Source organism: Anas platyrhynchos, chromosome 5 (genome assembly GCF_047663525.1).
Source record: "Anas platyrhynchos isolate ZD024472 breed Pekin duck chromosome 5, IASCAAS_PekinDuck_T2T, whole genome shotgun sequence".
NCBI lineage: Eukaryota > Metazoa > Chordata > Aves > Anseriformes > Anatidae > Anas > Anas platyrhynchos.
The window spans coordinates 46,323,819-46,338,391 of NC_092591.1; the positions used below are offsets into that span (position 1 = coordinate 46,323,819).

At 52.6% G+C, this 14,573-nt stretch overlaps 1 protein-coding gene across 3 annotated transcripts in view; it reads left to right on the top strand.

The window, feature by feature from the left end:
- Window positions 1-530: 530 nt before the first annotated feature.
- The window catches only part of CD151 (CD151 molecule (Raph blood group)), a 29,512-nt gene continuing 15,469 nt past the window's right edge, over window positions 531-14,573 (top strand). The window contains exons 1-2 of one of the 3 annotated variants that reach the window (XM_027459706.3): window positions 532-696; window positions 11,996-12,065. The gene's annotated coding sequence lies outside the window, so the exon portion shown is untranslated. Of the gene's footprint in view, window positions 697-8,241; window positions 8,497-11,995; window positions 12,066-14,573 lie in introns of those variants that run through there. The other 2 variants (XM_038179853.2, XM_027459712.3) reach the window with 2 other exon arrangements.

The following is a 14,573-nucleotide window of genomic DNA, read 5'->3' on the forward strand; positions in this document are numbered from 1 at the left end:
GTCTGTACAGGGCTTCTTCAGCTGGCTGTCTTGCCTTAGAAGTGTGGTATCAGTTTATTAAGTGCTTTACTTGCTGGGAGGGCTGAGGCGATTGCTCAGTCGGGCACAGGGGTCTCTAGGTTACAGACTGAGGAGGTAGGTCTGGCAGGTAGGTTTTCTTCCTCTCTTCTCACCTACCCCTAAAAATCCGTGAGGCCCCTCAGCCACCGGGTTGGGCTCTGGGACTGGTCCCAGGAGGGCTGTTACTGGGGAGCATCTCCCGGGACTGGGCTGTTCCTGGAGAGGTGTTGGACTGAAGTCGAAGTGAGGTAATGGAAGGATGAGGCAACGTGCCAGTCAGGGCTTGATGTACAGGGTGTCTCACGGAAAACTCTTTAACGAGCAGCTCTGACGCCTTAAAAAAAAAAAAAAAAATCTGAAAAAGAGCTGGAGTTCGCTGCAATGTGGTGCCTGCGGCAACGGGGAACGGCGGCTGAGGTAAAGGTGGCGAGAGGCAGAGGTCGCTGCTACCAGAGCGCTCTTACAGCCTGTTAGGGCGGCGGCGCCCGCTGGGTGTCCCGGGGCTGGGCTGGGCAGAGCCGAGCCGAGCCGTGCCGAGCCGGGCCGCCCTCTCTGCCTCCTCCTCCCCTCCTTGCTGCCGCCCTGCCTTCCCTCCCTGCCCGCTCCCCGAGGAGCTCCGCGGCCCGGCGCTGAGGGGTGAGGCGGGGCGGCCCCGAAATGGCGGCCGGGCGGGCTGAGGGGCGGCGGGGGGGACGGGGACGGGGGGAAGGGGAATTGGGGCACAGCCACCGGGCGGGGAGGGGGCTGGTGTGCCGGGTCGGTGGTCGCCAAAAGTCAGCGTTGGGCACAGCACTCACGCCGTGCTGGGCAGTGTTTCTAAAGGTGTTTTCCTTTTCCTTGACCGCGGAGGAGCTTTGCACGGTCTGCGCGTTAGGAACGGTGCTCAATATAGCTGTAATCTTGTAAAACAATACTTCTCCTTCCTCCAGTTAAGGCACTCTTTTTGCGAAAATAAGGCTTGGACTTTAGGTTAAACTTGGCAGGACTGTGGGAGGCAGAAGCGGGGGAGAGCGGCTTACTGGAAAACGCAGGCACTGAGCCTCTGCTTTCCTTCCCAGGCTGAATCCGCGCCAGCGGTGCGTGCTTGTTGCCCCATAGTGCCCCATAGTGCTGTTGCCGTGAGGGATCCTGCCTTTTGCTCCAGGTCATATGAAGAGTGTAAACTGCTGTAAATTTAACATAAAAATAAAATCTGACTTCTCAAGGTCTTCTGTGATTAACCTGTTGAGTATCCTGTTGGGTTTCAAAGTTATTTACCTTTTATTTCAGGCTAGTCTATAGTATCCCTTAAAGTGCCTTGCTGTGCTTCCTCCGTCCCTTTAAGCTGCTTTCTTCCTTGCTCTGAGAGCTTGGGCCGTGTCTGTTAGAGCAGGAGTTAATTAAAATGTCATCACCCATCAGAGGTAATGCCCAGGGGCTGCCATTTTGTTGAACCAGTTTCGAAACAAGTCCCTTTTGCCAAAATACGTTTCCTTTGCCATCTGTGAGGCTGTTGCCTGGGTTCTTGGGGGATCTTTTGGTGTGTCAGATGCTGCCTGGGTGTCAGTAGTGTGTTGCCATTCAGAAAAAAGTCCATCTCAGTCCTGTTGGACTCTTACTACTGCCAAAGATAACGACTGCTGCCAAAGATAACTAAGAGCGTAGCATCCATCTCTGCTGCACTGTTGTGTGCTGAGGTGGAGAGACAAGGAGCCGTGTAAAACGTCTCTGCATCCAACTAGTTGGGATGCTGACTGTGACCACGGGCAATACTAGGTGTCAGTGTGACAACTGCTGGGTAAGCAGGGCTTAGCATGCATGGGAAGCGGCTGGATTCACGTAAAGCAGGTTTTGTAAAAGCCTAGTAGTCTCTTGCATAAACTCGGGTCTAAAGTCCTAGTATAACATCAGACTTGTATGAATAAAGGGCACGACTTTAAGGAAAGTACTGATACATCTTTGTTTGACACAGCCTGTCATTCATCTGCGCTCGTTGCCAAGTGTTTGTGTGTGTAGGATGAGAAGACCGCAATCCAAAAATTGTTGGAAGCTGGGCAATCTGTGGGGCAGCATCACTTGTGCTTTACCTCAGGCATCTGGTGATGGGTCAAAGACCTAGCAGTGCCCCGCATGTATGAGTTTCTGCTCTGGCTCACTACAGCTGCTCAAAGACTCCAGTGTTTTAAGTCTGGTATCCTTGCTGAGAGCTTGGGCTGTCAGGAGGAGAAGCTGGCAGGCTCAGGGCTCCTGTGTGTAACTCTCCTGAGATTACACCCTTGCTCCGTACTGTCCTAATGATGTCTTTGAGTTCCTGATCTGAACATCATTCTGTCCATGTGCTATATTTCTGCAAAAAGCATGCTTTGTTCCAAAACTGCCGCATATGTTGGATGGCTGATGGCTTCTGTTAAAGTTTCTTGGTAGATTCCTTCTGCAGCGGAGGAGAATCCCAGCCCTCAGCTGCCTGGTGAGAGCCCTGGCAGTCCCTCCGCTATGTTGGCCTCAGTGAACAATGGGACCGTACCTTTTCTGTTTGCTGGAGGTAATGTGCCGTGTATGACAGCTGTCCTTGTTTCACTCTGGAGTCTGAGGTGGTTAGTCCTTCCCGCTGTATGTTTTTTGGGTGCTTAACAGCCAAGTTTTCCTCCTGTCTCAAGGCAGGTATGAAAGGAGGGCTTGCTCTTAGGGACATTGCCAAGAGCACTGAGTACGAGAAGGTTTCATGGCCCAGTTGGGACTGTGGCCCTCCTTTTGGACCTAATACACAACCCATCTTCAGAGTTAGCAAGGAATACCAGCCTAGATGATTTTTCACAGCAGCTTTAGCTTCTCACCCTTTGCAGCAGGGAGGTGCCGTGCCAGCTGAAACTGGGCAGGAAACAGAGTGGTTTGCTGGAGGTCTGTTTGAGACAAAACATGACTGCATTTCCTGCCCTGCAGGGCTTCACACAATGACTTGTGCTGTCATTAGTGGGGGCTAAGATGAGGAGCTGCAGCTCTTTGTGGCACTGCTCGTCCTGCTGCTGCCAGGTGGTACTACGAGACGTAAAACACGGCTTGTTTTGCCGGACTGCAGCACGGCACGGGAGAGATGAACTGCCTCGCCTCGCTCCTGCCCTCGCAGCCTGCGTGGTGACAGCAGCTTTGCTGACCAGCACGAGGACTCGGGGCTGTGAGCCCTGCCAGTGCAGGCTGGCACTGTCTGTAGGATTCCTCTGTTCCTCTCTTCTCCCATGGCCCATTCTCTTCCTCCAGACCGCAAATGGTGAACCCAGCCTAAGGAAGTGCTCGTGCACTGCTCTGCCAGCCTCCTGCTGTTCTGCCTTATTCCTGATGTTGCTTCTCTCTCACCACAGTAAGGCTTGCACAGCCCAAATCTGGGCTCTGCAGAAGGTATTTTTGGTGTGGCCTCCTCAAGTTTGAGCTATTGGGTGTGAGACATTCTTCAGCAGGGGGGTGGAAGAAAGCTGCTTGTAGCCCTTTGTCAAGCAAAAATGCTAGGTGGGGGTGGCTGAAGGCATGCTAGCTATCTGTCAAGGAGTTTCCAAGACACACTTTGTATTACTCCCAGCTAATAAAAGTTGTAGCACAAATCTGCAGCTGCCTACATGGTCCGTACGCAGACCAAGCAACGATCCCCTTGCTTTTGACAGCCCTGAAGGGGTTCACTTGTGAGCTCTGTCTCTCAGTTGGGTCATCCCACAGGTGAATTCACTTGTTCCTGTGAAGCTTGGCTTCTGTGCTAAGGAGTGCATCGCTCTAGGAATGCATTGCTCTGCTTCTTACGCATAGGAGGATGAGGTACGTTTATGTGTTTCTGTGGGACTGCACAAAAACTCCTGGGGGACTCGAGGAGTTTCGAGGTGGGACTCAACATCTAAGTCAATGTGTATACCCGCGTGTGACATATGATCTTGCCTGGCGTTTCCAGGTCCCTTGTAAAGCAATTGTACTGTCCCTGTGGTTTTCTTGAGCCTTCTGTCTAAGGAGGAAGCTTAGGAAGATAAAAGGTGGGTGTGCTGACCCTGAAACAACAAAAAGGGGAGTTGTGCTATTTCATGTCCCAGTGTACTGCTGCTGTCCCCCGTGGCCTCGTCAGTCCTGCTCGTGAACAGACCCTCTCGTACCCCTCCTCTCTGCTCCTGGGCTTGACACTGGGTTATCTCCAGCTGCTCCCTGAGCATGTGCACAGCAGCTGAGATCATGGAAAGCCGGAGGGAGCGTGACTCCTGGAAATGACAGCACATCCCAGCTTCCCTGGCTGCGAGGAACAGAAACCAGGTCTTCCTGCTTGTTGGAAAACCTCCGGATCCTGAAGGTGAAGGCCAGGCCTCCTTCCATCCCGCTTTGTCCTCCTTCCTTTCAACGTCTGAGCACTGTTTTCCTCTTGCTGCAGCCAAGCCAGAGTGAAACAGGTGGTGTCACCATTTGTAAGCTGCGAAATTTCCCCCGTTTTCCCATTCTTCCTTCCACGTGCACTTTGTTAGTACAGAGGGAGAGGCGAGGAGCAGCGGGGCTGCAGGATGCGGATGCGGTGATCTGCCAAGTCTGCAGAGAGTCTCCTGAAGCTGTTTGCTGCCAGGCCTTCTTGGCAAATATCAGGGTTGTGATAGCAGCACTGCAGACGAGCATCTCTCCTTGCCAGTGCTCTGCTCCGTCCCGCCTGTCAGACTCCCCTGCCTGTGATCTCAACAGCCTGGCGGCCCGGGGAGTGAATTCAATCAGTCCTATTAGTCCCGAGCCCTGGCTGCTGCAGGGTAATGAAATTCCCGGCAGAAGGAGCAGCAGGATAATTGCTGGCTTGCACATCATGGCAGAGTAAGAGGGGTTGGGTCTGGTGTGACTGGCTGGGTCCCTGCTTTTCACCAAAATTCCTCTCGCTAGGTGGGTGCTTATGGTTCTTCCCTGCTAGCCGGAGAAGCGCTGGAGATAAGAAGAAGATGAAGATAAGTAGCTGCCACTTCACGTGCCAGCTGGGATCCTGAAGGTAGAGGTGTCTCTGTGTGTGTTGTATGCCTGCAGGTGTATCCTGCATTGCTCGATAGGCCCCTCGGTAGGCTGCCACCCGGCTGCTGTTCCTCCCTGCAGATCTGAGCTGCAACTTTTGTTAGCTGGGAATAGCATAAAACAGGTCTTGGAAACCTATTGATGGAGGATGTGGGGAGCAGCAAGGTGAGAGGAGCCAAAACAATCTTGGGAAGGGCTGGAAAAGAGAAGTGTGGGAGGTGTGAGAAGGGATGTTGCTCGGGCCCACGGGTCGCTCCTGGTGCTCCCGACAAAGCCTCGTTATTGCTGGGCCAGGAGCCGGCGACATCAAACGTTTGGCACCGAGCCCTGCTCCTTATCGGCTGCTGGAGGCAGGTCTGAGCGCAGGAGCAAAGTTCAGCCTGGCTTCCTGTGGGGAGCCGGGGAAAGAGCTGCGAGGCTCTGTGCAGGTGCCTGTGCTCGGATGGAGTTTGTCCCTGCAGCTACACAGGGAGACGTGTGTGCTCCTGAGGTCTCCTGAGTGCAGCACGCTTCCCAGTGGTTTTGCCCCCATAGCAGAGGGAGAGGTGGAGAGGAAGAGTCAGCTGGGGATGCTGCAGGAGAAAGATCTGGCAGTGCTTAGCGAATGGGTCAGGGGAAATCATGTCTGCTCCCTCACCCTGGTACATTTCCCCCCTTGTGGTGAATAGGCAGGAGAAAGGCCAGGAGGGTGGTTCCTGGTTTTCACCTCAGGTGTGGCGTGTCAGATAGAGGGACGTGTTTTGGGGTCTGGACCATGTTTGGCTATGACCAGCTTGGTCCATGCTTCTAAGCAAAATTCCTCAGTGTGGTCAGGTGCTTATGGCCCTCTGCTCCCCGGAGAAGCCTGGTGCAGGGCTGTGGGAGTGTTATGGGGAGCAGTGGAATGAGCCAGGCATGTGCAAGATGCAGGCAGCAAGGTGTCGAGTGGCTCCTGTGTTGCGCTCTGCTGGCCTGTTACCTGCCAATGTGCCGGAGTGGTGGTTTTCAGGGAGTGCTCTGATCCTCGGTGACCACAACACTGAAACATGCGAGAAAAATACGGGGGAAGCACAGTTTGAGTCAACTACACACGCTGGCAGAGCCAGCCTGCAGATGCCAGCCGTGTCGGCATGTCCGGCACGCCAGGCAGCGAGCGTGGGGTGCTGGAGGAGGAGGTGAGTCAGGGCTGCTGGATGCCAGCGGCTCCTCGTAGCTCTAGTGGGATCCAGAGGGGAGGAAATCTGGTCCTGCGCGCCCCCAGTGTTGCCCTGAGAGGTCTGCAAGGGGTGAGATTACTTGCCACAGCCTCAGGTAGTCTCCAGTTTACTTTGTCCAATTGTTTGCTGGTTTTTTTTTTCCATCAGCAGGACCTTGCTCCGTGTTTGAGGTAGGAGGAACCACCAGGCTGGCTTCTTTGCCTTTGAGTCCCAGGTCACTGTTTTGTTCCTCCTGCTGAGCAGGGAAGGGATCCAAGCCTGCTCCTGTGCTGTGCCTGGAGAATGAGCCTAGCCAAAGCCTGCTCTGTGCATTGTGCACTCCCCAGGGCTTTCCCCTGCTGTGGGATGTGTCCCCAGGCTGGAAAAAAATAAAAAGGGAATTTAAGCCACCACAGTTAGACCAAGCAAAAATCCTGGCTGTTAACTTCCCATTTGCACTCAGAGTTGGTCAGGGCATTGGGAAACGTGGTTGATGGCTCTCCAGGCTTCTGCCAGCACAGCTATGAAAGAGAAAAGCAGACACAGCTAGGGGAGGACATTCTGCTTTCACAAGCTGCACTTTGGGACTGCAGCACAATTCAGTGTGGCTGTAGGGACATCCAGCACTGCATCCATCTCTACGTGTAAATGTGTTTATTGTTCGCTAACTCATCAGGAATTTGAGCAAATTTGTTTCCTGAGCTCCTCAATTCCTGGAAACCCTCGGCGGATCTTGTTTTCGGAGTGGGCACTGAGTACTGACTGGAACTCAGGGCAAAGCAAAGGTAGTTCCTCAGGTGCTCGGGAAAGTTTTAGCTCTGTGGCTCCTTGCTTTTCTCTGTCTTTCTTGCTTTTGATGATTAAGGATTGATGGAGGGCCTTAACTAACCTGCAGGTGAACCCTGCTGTGGATTGCCTTTCCCCTTCTGCTTGCTAATGGCTTAGGGTGCCTTGAGAGATGGCTAATGAGTCTGCCCAGCGCCAGACGTTTGCTGTCTTCCCATCTTTTGCACAGAGAGGAAAACATCCTGATGTGTCTTGCTGAGCTCACAGTGGTTATCTGCATGCCGAGCATGTGCTGGTAACATTTGGAGAGGCTCCCGAGGGGAGGAAATAGGTGGTTACTCCCATCTCTTGCAGCCTATTTTGAGACTTCCTGGCATTTGGGAGTTAACCTGGGGTGTCCCAGACAAGCAGAATGGGCTACTTTAAGCTTTTACAGTTTTAACCTTTTAAATAGCAGGAGATTAAATGGGATTATGTGGTCCCTACTGACTTGGAAAATGACTCAGGGTTTGGAGGGGAAGAAGTTACAAACCCTTTTTAAGCTTTCCTGTAGTGAGGCTTGTTCGTACAGCACTCAGATCACATGAAGGCGCATCGATGAGGAAATCCATCATGGGATTTTTCAGCTGCATCTGGAGTCTGGCTGGTTTGTGCTGGCATCTGTTAGAGCAACCCAGTTCCATTTTTCTTACTCCTGCCTGCTCCAAGTGAAGCAGGTGAGTCTCTGAGAGAGCCTTGGGGAAGCCTGGCACATTTCCATGCTGCTGATAGCTCCGTCCCCATTACAGAGAGCTGTGGCTCCTGCCCTTCCCCTGTGCTTCGCTCCAAGCAGCGAGGAGCACCCATGCGAGCCCTGCTCCTGGTTCTGCTGGGGGCAGCTCTGTGAGCAGAGACCGCTGGAGCGAGGTGCTTCAGGGAAGCAGTTTGCAGCTGGAGGCTTTCCTTGGAGCCCGTTGGGGTGTGCTTTGGGGTCAGGGACTGCTCTTTCCCCTGCCTGCAGCATTGGCGAAGGGCCAGCGAGTAATTGCCTTGAGGCCAGCCCTTGCTTCCAGTTACTCATTCACATGCTGGTGCCTCCCTGTCAGGCTTGCAGGCTGCTCTAAAAACAGCTGCCGAAATGGTTCTGGTGGGATCACTACAGGCTGAGCAAGGGGGGGGAGGGAGGGGGAGGAACGTTTTATTTTTGGCTGGGGGTTGTTTAGTTTTTGCTGCAAGGACGATCCTTTCCAAGGCGTTCCCGTGCAGCACGGGCTGGGCGTGGGTTTCAGTATTGCTCCTGTAGCAGCAGGAGGGAGGCAGCTCCGATGGACCGGCCTCGCAGCTCCAGAAAATGAAATGTCACTTAATTTGCCCCTGACTGTGCTTGATATTTGATCCGGCTTCTACTAAAGCGTTCTGAGCTCTGGAGAGGAAGACAGCTGCTGAAAGCATTTCATGGTCGCTCCAAAGGAGACCCCGCCGGCGCCTGCCGAGAAGAGGTTAATTCCAGGTGCGAGGGTGTTGCTGCGTGGGGTGGCTGCGGTGGGCAGGAGGGGAAGCTCCTGCAGCTCCCACTGTGGCCCTGGCTGCATGCTGCTCCCTTGTCCCTCAGCAGGGTGCATCACCCCGCTCCTGGTGCCGCAGGTACCGGCCCCATCGCTGGCATGCTGGGGGCTTGGCTCCGGCACAGCTGGCACCGGCACGGGGCTATCAGCAGCGTGTCTGAAGTGGTGAGGCTGCTCCCTCCGCTTCCATTGTCAAACCCCTTCTCGGCTGCTTTTAAAACACAGCCTTTGTGCAGCTGGAACTGCGGCTGGCTGCCTGCGACGGGTCTGTGCTTTGATTTCAAGGACGTTGGCTTTGCTCCTTTCTACCACAAAGTGCAAACAGGAACAGCCTGGTTAAGGCAGAACAAGTTTTGCCCCGGAATTAAAGGTGGCCAGCTTTTCCTGCGCCTCTTGCCTGCTGCTGCGCTGCTTGCAGCCAGGTGTCTCAGGCCTGGAAGTGCTAACAGGTAGCTGGGAGGCTTTGTGTTTTACAGCGTCGTGTTCTGCAGAGCTCTTGGAGGACAGAGCAGCTTGGCGCGTGGAGGATGGATCTTGAGATGCGAGGAGAGCAGATGCACGGCTCTTCAATTCTGCCAGTCTGCTGTCTGACTGGGGAAGCCACTTCCCCAAAAGTCTCTCTGTGCTCCTATTGTGCTACCTTTGTTCTTTGGTGAGTTGCCTCGAGGAGGAAAAGGGCCTCTCACGCTGTGAGGTTACTGAGCTTCATCTCACCGAGAGGCTGGAAACCTACCCTGTGGTGACACCAGCCACCAAAAAGGGCTGAACAGATTTTTGCTGGTGGGATGTAAAACCCAAGCATTCATTTGTGAGCCATCAGGTGAAGGTGGCAACACTGTGGGTAGGTAGAAGATCTACTGGCTTTTAGCTGGTTGCCCTCTCACTGCTGAGATCTGCAGGGAATAAAACTGAAAGCAGCTCTGCAAAGGGACTGCAGCCAAGTGTTGAGCAACCGTGTGCTAGCTGCAGCGTGGGACATGTCCTCGGGTCAGTCTTTGCACTGAGCCTGTTTGAAAAGCGCACCTATTTATAGAGAGAACAAATGGGTATGATCACGGCATTATTTGGAAATCGCTTTGAATTCCTGTACAGAATTGCCCGCCTGGCTTCGTGGGGGCTGGGAGGATTATAACGAGCGCTGTCAGTCCTACATCGTCGTGGCTGCAGGGAGGGGAGGTTCTCAGTGAAAACACTGAGGACCCAGTGGCTTTGCTTCTGAGAGCCGAGCCGAAAATGCCAGCGTAATTAATAGGCAGGGATCAGGAGGAGAGCTGATTCTGCACAAACTCTTCTGTTCAGAAATGTGGCCGAGCGCTACTGGCAAATTCTCCGGTGCAGACAAAGCCCTGCTTTTGAAAACAAAACAAAGCACTGTGAGCAGAGGTGGGGGACCAGAATTTGTAGCACCAGCAGCACGGCTCGCCTTGTCGTGGCTCACCCCGGGCTGCTGAGCCGCGGCTCCTTGCCCAGCAGACCCTCCGTGCGGGGAGCTCCCCTCGCCACGGGCACGCAGCAGGCGCTCGCTGCTGGCTCTCGGCGCGAGGAAGCAGAGAGAGGGTTATTGTTCCTCTCCTCAGCTCAGTGACGGGTGAAGTGGTTCCTGTGTATAAATAGTGTCAAGTGTTTGGGATCCGCCGGGATAAAGGGGGCCTTATTGAGCACAAGCTGATGTTGTCGGGCGCAGGAGGAGTTCCCATCAATCACGCGCTGGGTGCCGCTCTCAGGCCTGCCTTCCTGCTCCTGCCAGGGCCTCTGCATTTGGAGGGATTGTTGGTTTTATTTTTATTTTTTTATTTTTTTCTCCAGGTTATCAGGTTCTGGGAGCAGTGACCTGCACAGCCTTTCTGAGGCCAGCTGTAGATGCTCTTCTAGGACCAGATAGCCCTATCCAGTGGGTTGTGTTGGCTTTGTAGTGCAACAGCTCTGGAGCACAAACATGCTGGATTGCTTTTTCTCTCTCAATTTCTTTCTTTCTTCCTTTTTTTTTTTTTTAATGGTTATGAAATCGGTTTTGCACTGAGGTCCTCTTATCTCCTACAGCCTTGAAGCCAGCCGTCCCCTCTCCTGGGCCTGGCTGCCCCCTCACCAAGCCCTGTAACACGCAGGTGTGGAGCTGATCATAAATACCCGTGCCAAGTTTGGAACTGATCTCGTTGCTATTTTTGTGGCGGTAACTCCCTCCCTTGTGGAGTACAGCCTTGAAAGAAACGAGAGGAACAGCCAAGTGATCTTCTCCCGAGAGACAGCTCCTGTGGTGAGGAGCAGGTGTCTACTTAGGTATATGAAGCACATAAAAAAAAAAAAATATAAGGCCCTCCTGTGCTAGGAGCTGTGCAGGGCGGCCCGAGCAGCAGGCTGTGCTCTGGGGAATCTCATTCAACAGAGCGAAATATGCCTGGTGTACGTGTCAGGGAGGAGGAACCTGGACCCAGATCTGTTCTGTGATTCTGTCCCCCCACGATTATAAATGAAAATTCCTGACAACAAGCTGCTTTGCCTGTGATCTGCCTCCCTCTTTACCCTCAGCTTTGCATCCCAGGTTGGTTTTCCCTACTGAAAGGGAGCAGCATGAAGCAGATGTAGAAGTGGTAGGGCACAGGGGCTGCTCATGGGGAGCCTGGGCTTGTGTCTGGGTATGTACCTTATGATTGTAGGACTTGTATTTCTGAATGGCTCAAGTGCTGGGATTTCCACTGCTTCTCTCCAGAGATTTTCCCGTGGTCTAGAGGCTACAGAGTGAGGTGTATTGGCGTGTTTCTAGCTTTTACCAGAGCATTGCTTTTCCTAGGGAATGGCAGCAGGGGGAAACCAAGCTGATGGTAAGTGAACGTGTGCTGTCTGTACTGCTTCAGAAAAAGGCCTGCAGGAAGCTCCCCTTGAAGATAATAATAAGTTAAAACGGTTATGAGTGGTGTGATCTGATAACAAGTAACCTTCTTCTCTTCCCAGCTGGTTTGCAAACACTTCATTATCCCACCCAGGCAAGTCAGGTAATATTACTGCTTCCGTTCCCAGAGGGGCAACAGATGAAAGACCTGAAGCCTTAGGCTGTGAAGTGAGTTCCTGTCAGGGTGTAGATCAAAAGATCATTAATTCGGTATCCAGGTAGAGAGGCCAGCAGACGAATTGCTGTTTGCTTCTCCTCTCCATCCTGCTGCCCACAATTAGAGGCCGTTTTCCAGTGCAGCAGGCACATGCCTAGCTGCCCGCCAGGAATGTGGTAAGGCTGTAGAGAAATAACTCTTGTTAGGTCTGAAAGCACCTTCCTGAAGCTTGTTGCTCATCCTTGAGGGGGGCACTGGGATGCATTCATAAGGTGTACTCCAAAACCACATGCTCCCTGTTCAAAGGAGCGCTTCATGGCAAAGCATCTTACCACATATTGATTCCCATCATAATCCTTAATGTAATTCATGATCCTCCATCTCTCTTCCTCTTTTTCAGCTTTCCCAGAGCCAGCCAGAAGAGTGGGTGGAAAAAAAGCACTTGAAGAGAACTGAAGATTTGCACTGAGGTCAGTGTTGAGGCTGTAGCCCCTGTTGGCCAGCAGTCTGGGGTGGGTGATGGCACTGAGTGGTTGTGTAAATCAGAGTGCTTCACTAAAAGCCTTGGAGTTCCTCTGCGGGAAGGTTTGATCTAATGGCTTCCTGCTGCTCTCTGCGCTGTGCGAGATGAGCTGGCGAGTTGATAAGCAGCTGGAGGCCTTTTCTAAAGATGTTCCGCTGGGTAGGTGAAGCAGCAGTGGCAATAATTTTGTTTTTAGGGAGGGAACTTGGATGGAGAGGTCGTCAGTTGGAGCGTAGCCTTGCTGGAGAATGAGGTCTTCTGTTAGCTTGCTGAAGACAGTAGGTTGGTGGCCCACAGCTGCATTGCACACACTGAGGAGCACATGTTTGTGCTGTTCCTCAGAGCTGCCAGAGTTATCTGACCCTGCTCAGACAGATTTCAGGGCAGCAGTACCCTGCCCTCCAGGCCAGCAGCGTGCCTGCAGGCTGCGTGAGGTGGCTGTGTTTGCAGGAGGCAGATAATATTGGCTTTGCAGCCAGCTGGGAGCTGCGCTTTTGTAGCAGTGGAGGTGCAGCAGGATTTCCTTCAGCACATCCATCTTGTGTGATGGGCTACGCCTCTCCTTGGCTTACTGCTGGCACTTCGTTATGGGGATGAGTGCAGTGTGAGGTGCAGGACCTTCTGTTTTGCCCCAGTTCATAACAATTATCTATAAAAGAGCACTGACACATCAGGTACTATTTTTCTTGCCATCATTCATTATTTTTAAGTATTGATTTACTTGTTACTTTTTTTCTTTTTTTCTTTTCTTTATGGTTGCTTTTAATGGCCTGTGAGCTATTTCATTTGCTTTGGCATCGTTTCTGTACCATCCATCAGATGCTGCTTTAGGGCAGGGTCTGCAGAAAAAGCCTGCAGCCCCGGATTTCTTTGCTGTTTAATTAAGCTCTGTACCTGTGCAAGTCGAGGCAGAGGTGCCGAGCAGCGTCTGCGATGACTAAATGAATGTCTCGCCAGCAGGAGTGTGTGTGTGTGCCTGCCACGTGCTTGCAGAGCTGAGATGGAGGTGCGTGCCTGCATGTGCTGTTGGGTCTGCGAGTAAAAATGCAGTGCCCTGGCATGGGATTGCAGAGCAAGCCCTGCCGCTGCGATTCGGGGTGTCTCAGAGCAGCCAAACAGCCGCTTGTGCGGTGCTTGTGCTGCACGGAGCTCAGCACCCAGAGCTGGAGGCGATGTGCTCAGCTTCTGGTGCATTTCTGTTGTCCTGAGGATGAACTGTCGGCCTTACTGTCGGGTCAGTACGGTGAGAGCCCAAGGAAATCAGGCCGTGGAGGGGTTTAACTTTCAAAGTGCCCCCTGCACTCGTGCACCGCGTGGTCTTAACCCACCTGGGAGGCTGTGGCTTGGGGTCAGACAGGGCAGGCTGAGCACATACTCTTTTTTTCTTTCTTTTTTTTAATTCTTCCTATTTTTTTAAGATGGTCATACGGTCTTCTCATTATAAGTATGTATTTTACAAGCCCCAGAAGAGGTGGTTTTGGTTCACTGGCCAAAGTAACCTATACTGGCAAGAGCACTCTGAAGGCAGTAGGGCTTTTGGCACTACACCGGCTGCCTGGAGCCTGCCGTGCTCACAGCTGGCGTTCCTCTGGCTGCAGGGTTCTCACCTCCTTACAGCATCACGGTTCAGAGAAGTTTGGGCCTCCTGCACTGGGGAGGAGGAGAAAGGCAAGGGACAGGCTAAGGGCCTGCCTAAGGTCGTGCAGGAGGCAGAGCAGAGAACTGCATTTGAGCTGTTCAGCCCCGAGGTTTTTCAGCTAATCCTCTCTCTGTTTTATGTGTGGTTTCTGGCACACCGAGTTTTTTCCTTGTTTGTTTTTTTTTTTTTCCTCCCACCCTTGTGCATTTTGTTTTAGAGCATTATTTCCCATTGACACTGACGTTGAGATGTGTGAGCACAGTAGGAACTTGCTCTTGATTCCTGGCAAATAAACGTCAAAGCACCTCTTGTTGTTGTGTGACTAAATTACGCTGCGTTCTTTCCCCTGATTTCTTTTTAAATGTAGCTTCCTGATGAAGCTACTGTCTATTGGATTGGAGCAAATGGACTTCACTGTGGAAGTGCTTTTGGTCTGTTAGCCACTTTTTCAATTAGACAAACATTTCCTGTTATCAAGCTCATGTCTAATTAATATGTTTTTATGCATCTGTAAATACACTCCTGTGGCAAGCCTCACCATTTTCTGTTCACTGGAGAGCTCGTTGGTAATGATCTGGGTGATTCAGCACAGACCTTTGCCTCTGCGTTTTGAAACAGAGCGCAGCTGTGCGTGTTAATTAATGCTGCTTGCTCTTGTCTGCTTTCGAGAGTGCTCCACATCACTTCTGAGGGTCTGTTATCAGGACGACTGAGGCCAGGAGACCCTGCCCACACCACTGAGTGCTGCTTGGGGCCCGGAGGCGCCCTGAGATTACCAAGGTGCTGTGCTTTTTGGGGACACGTCTCAGCGCCCAG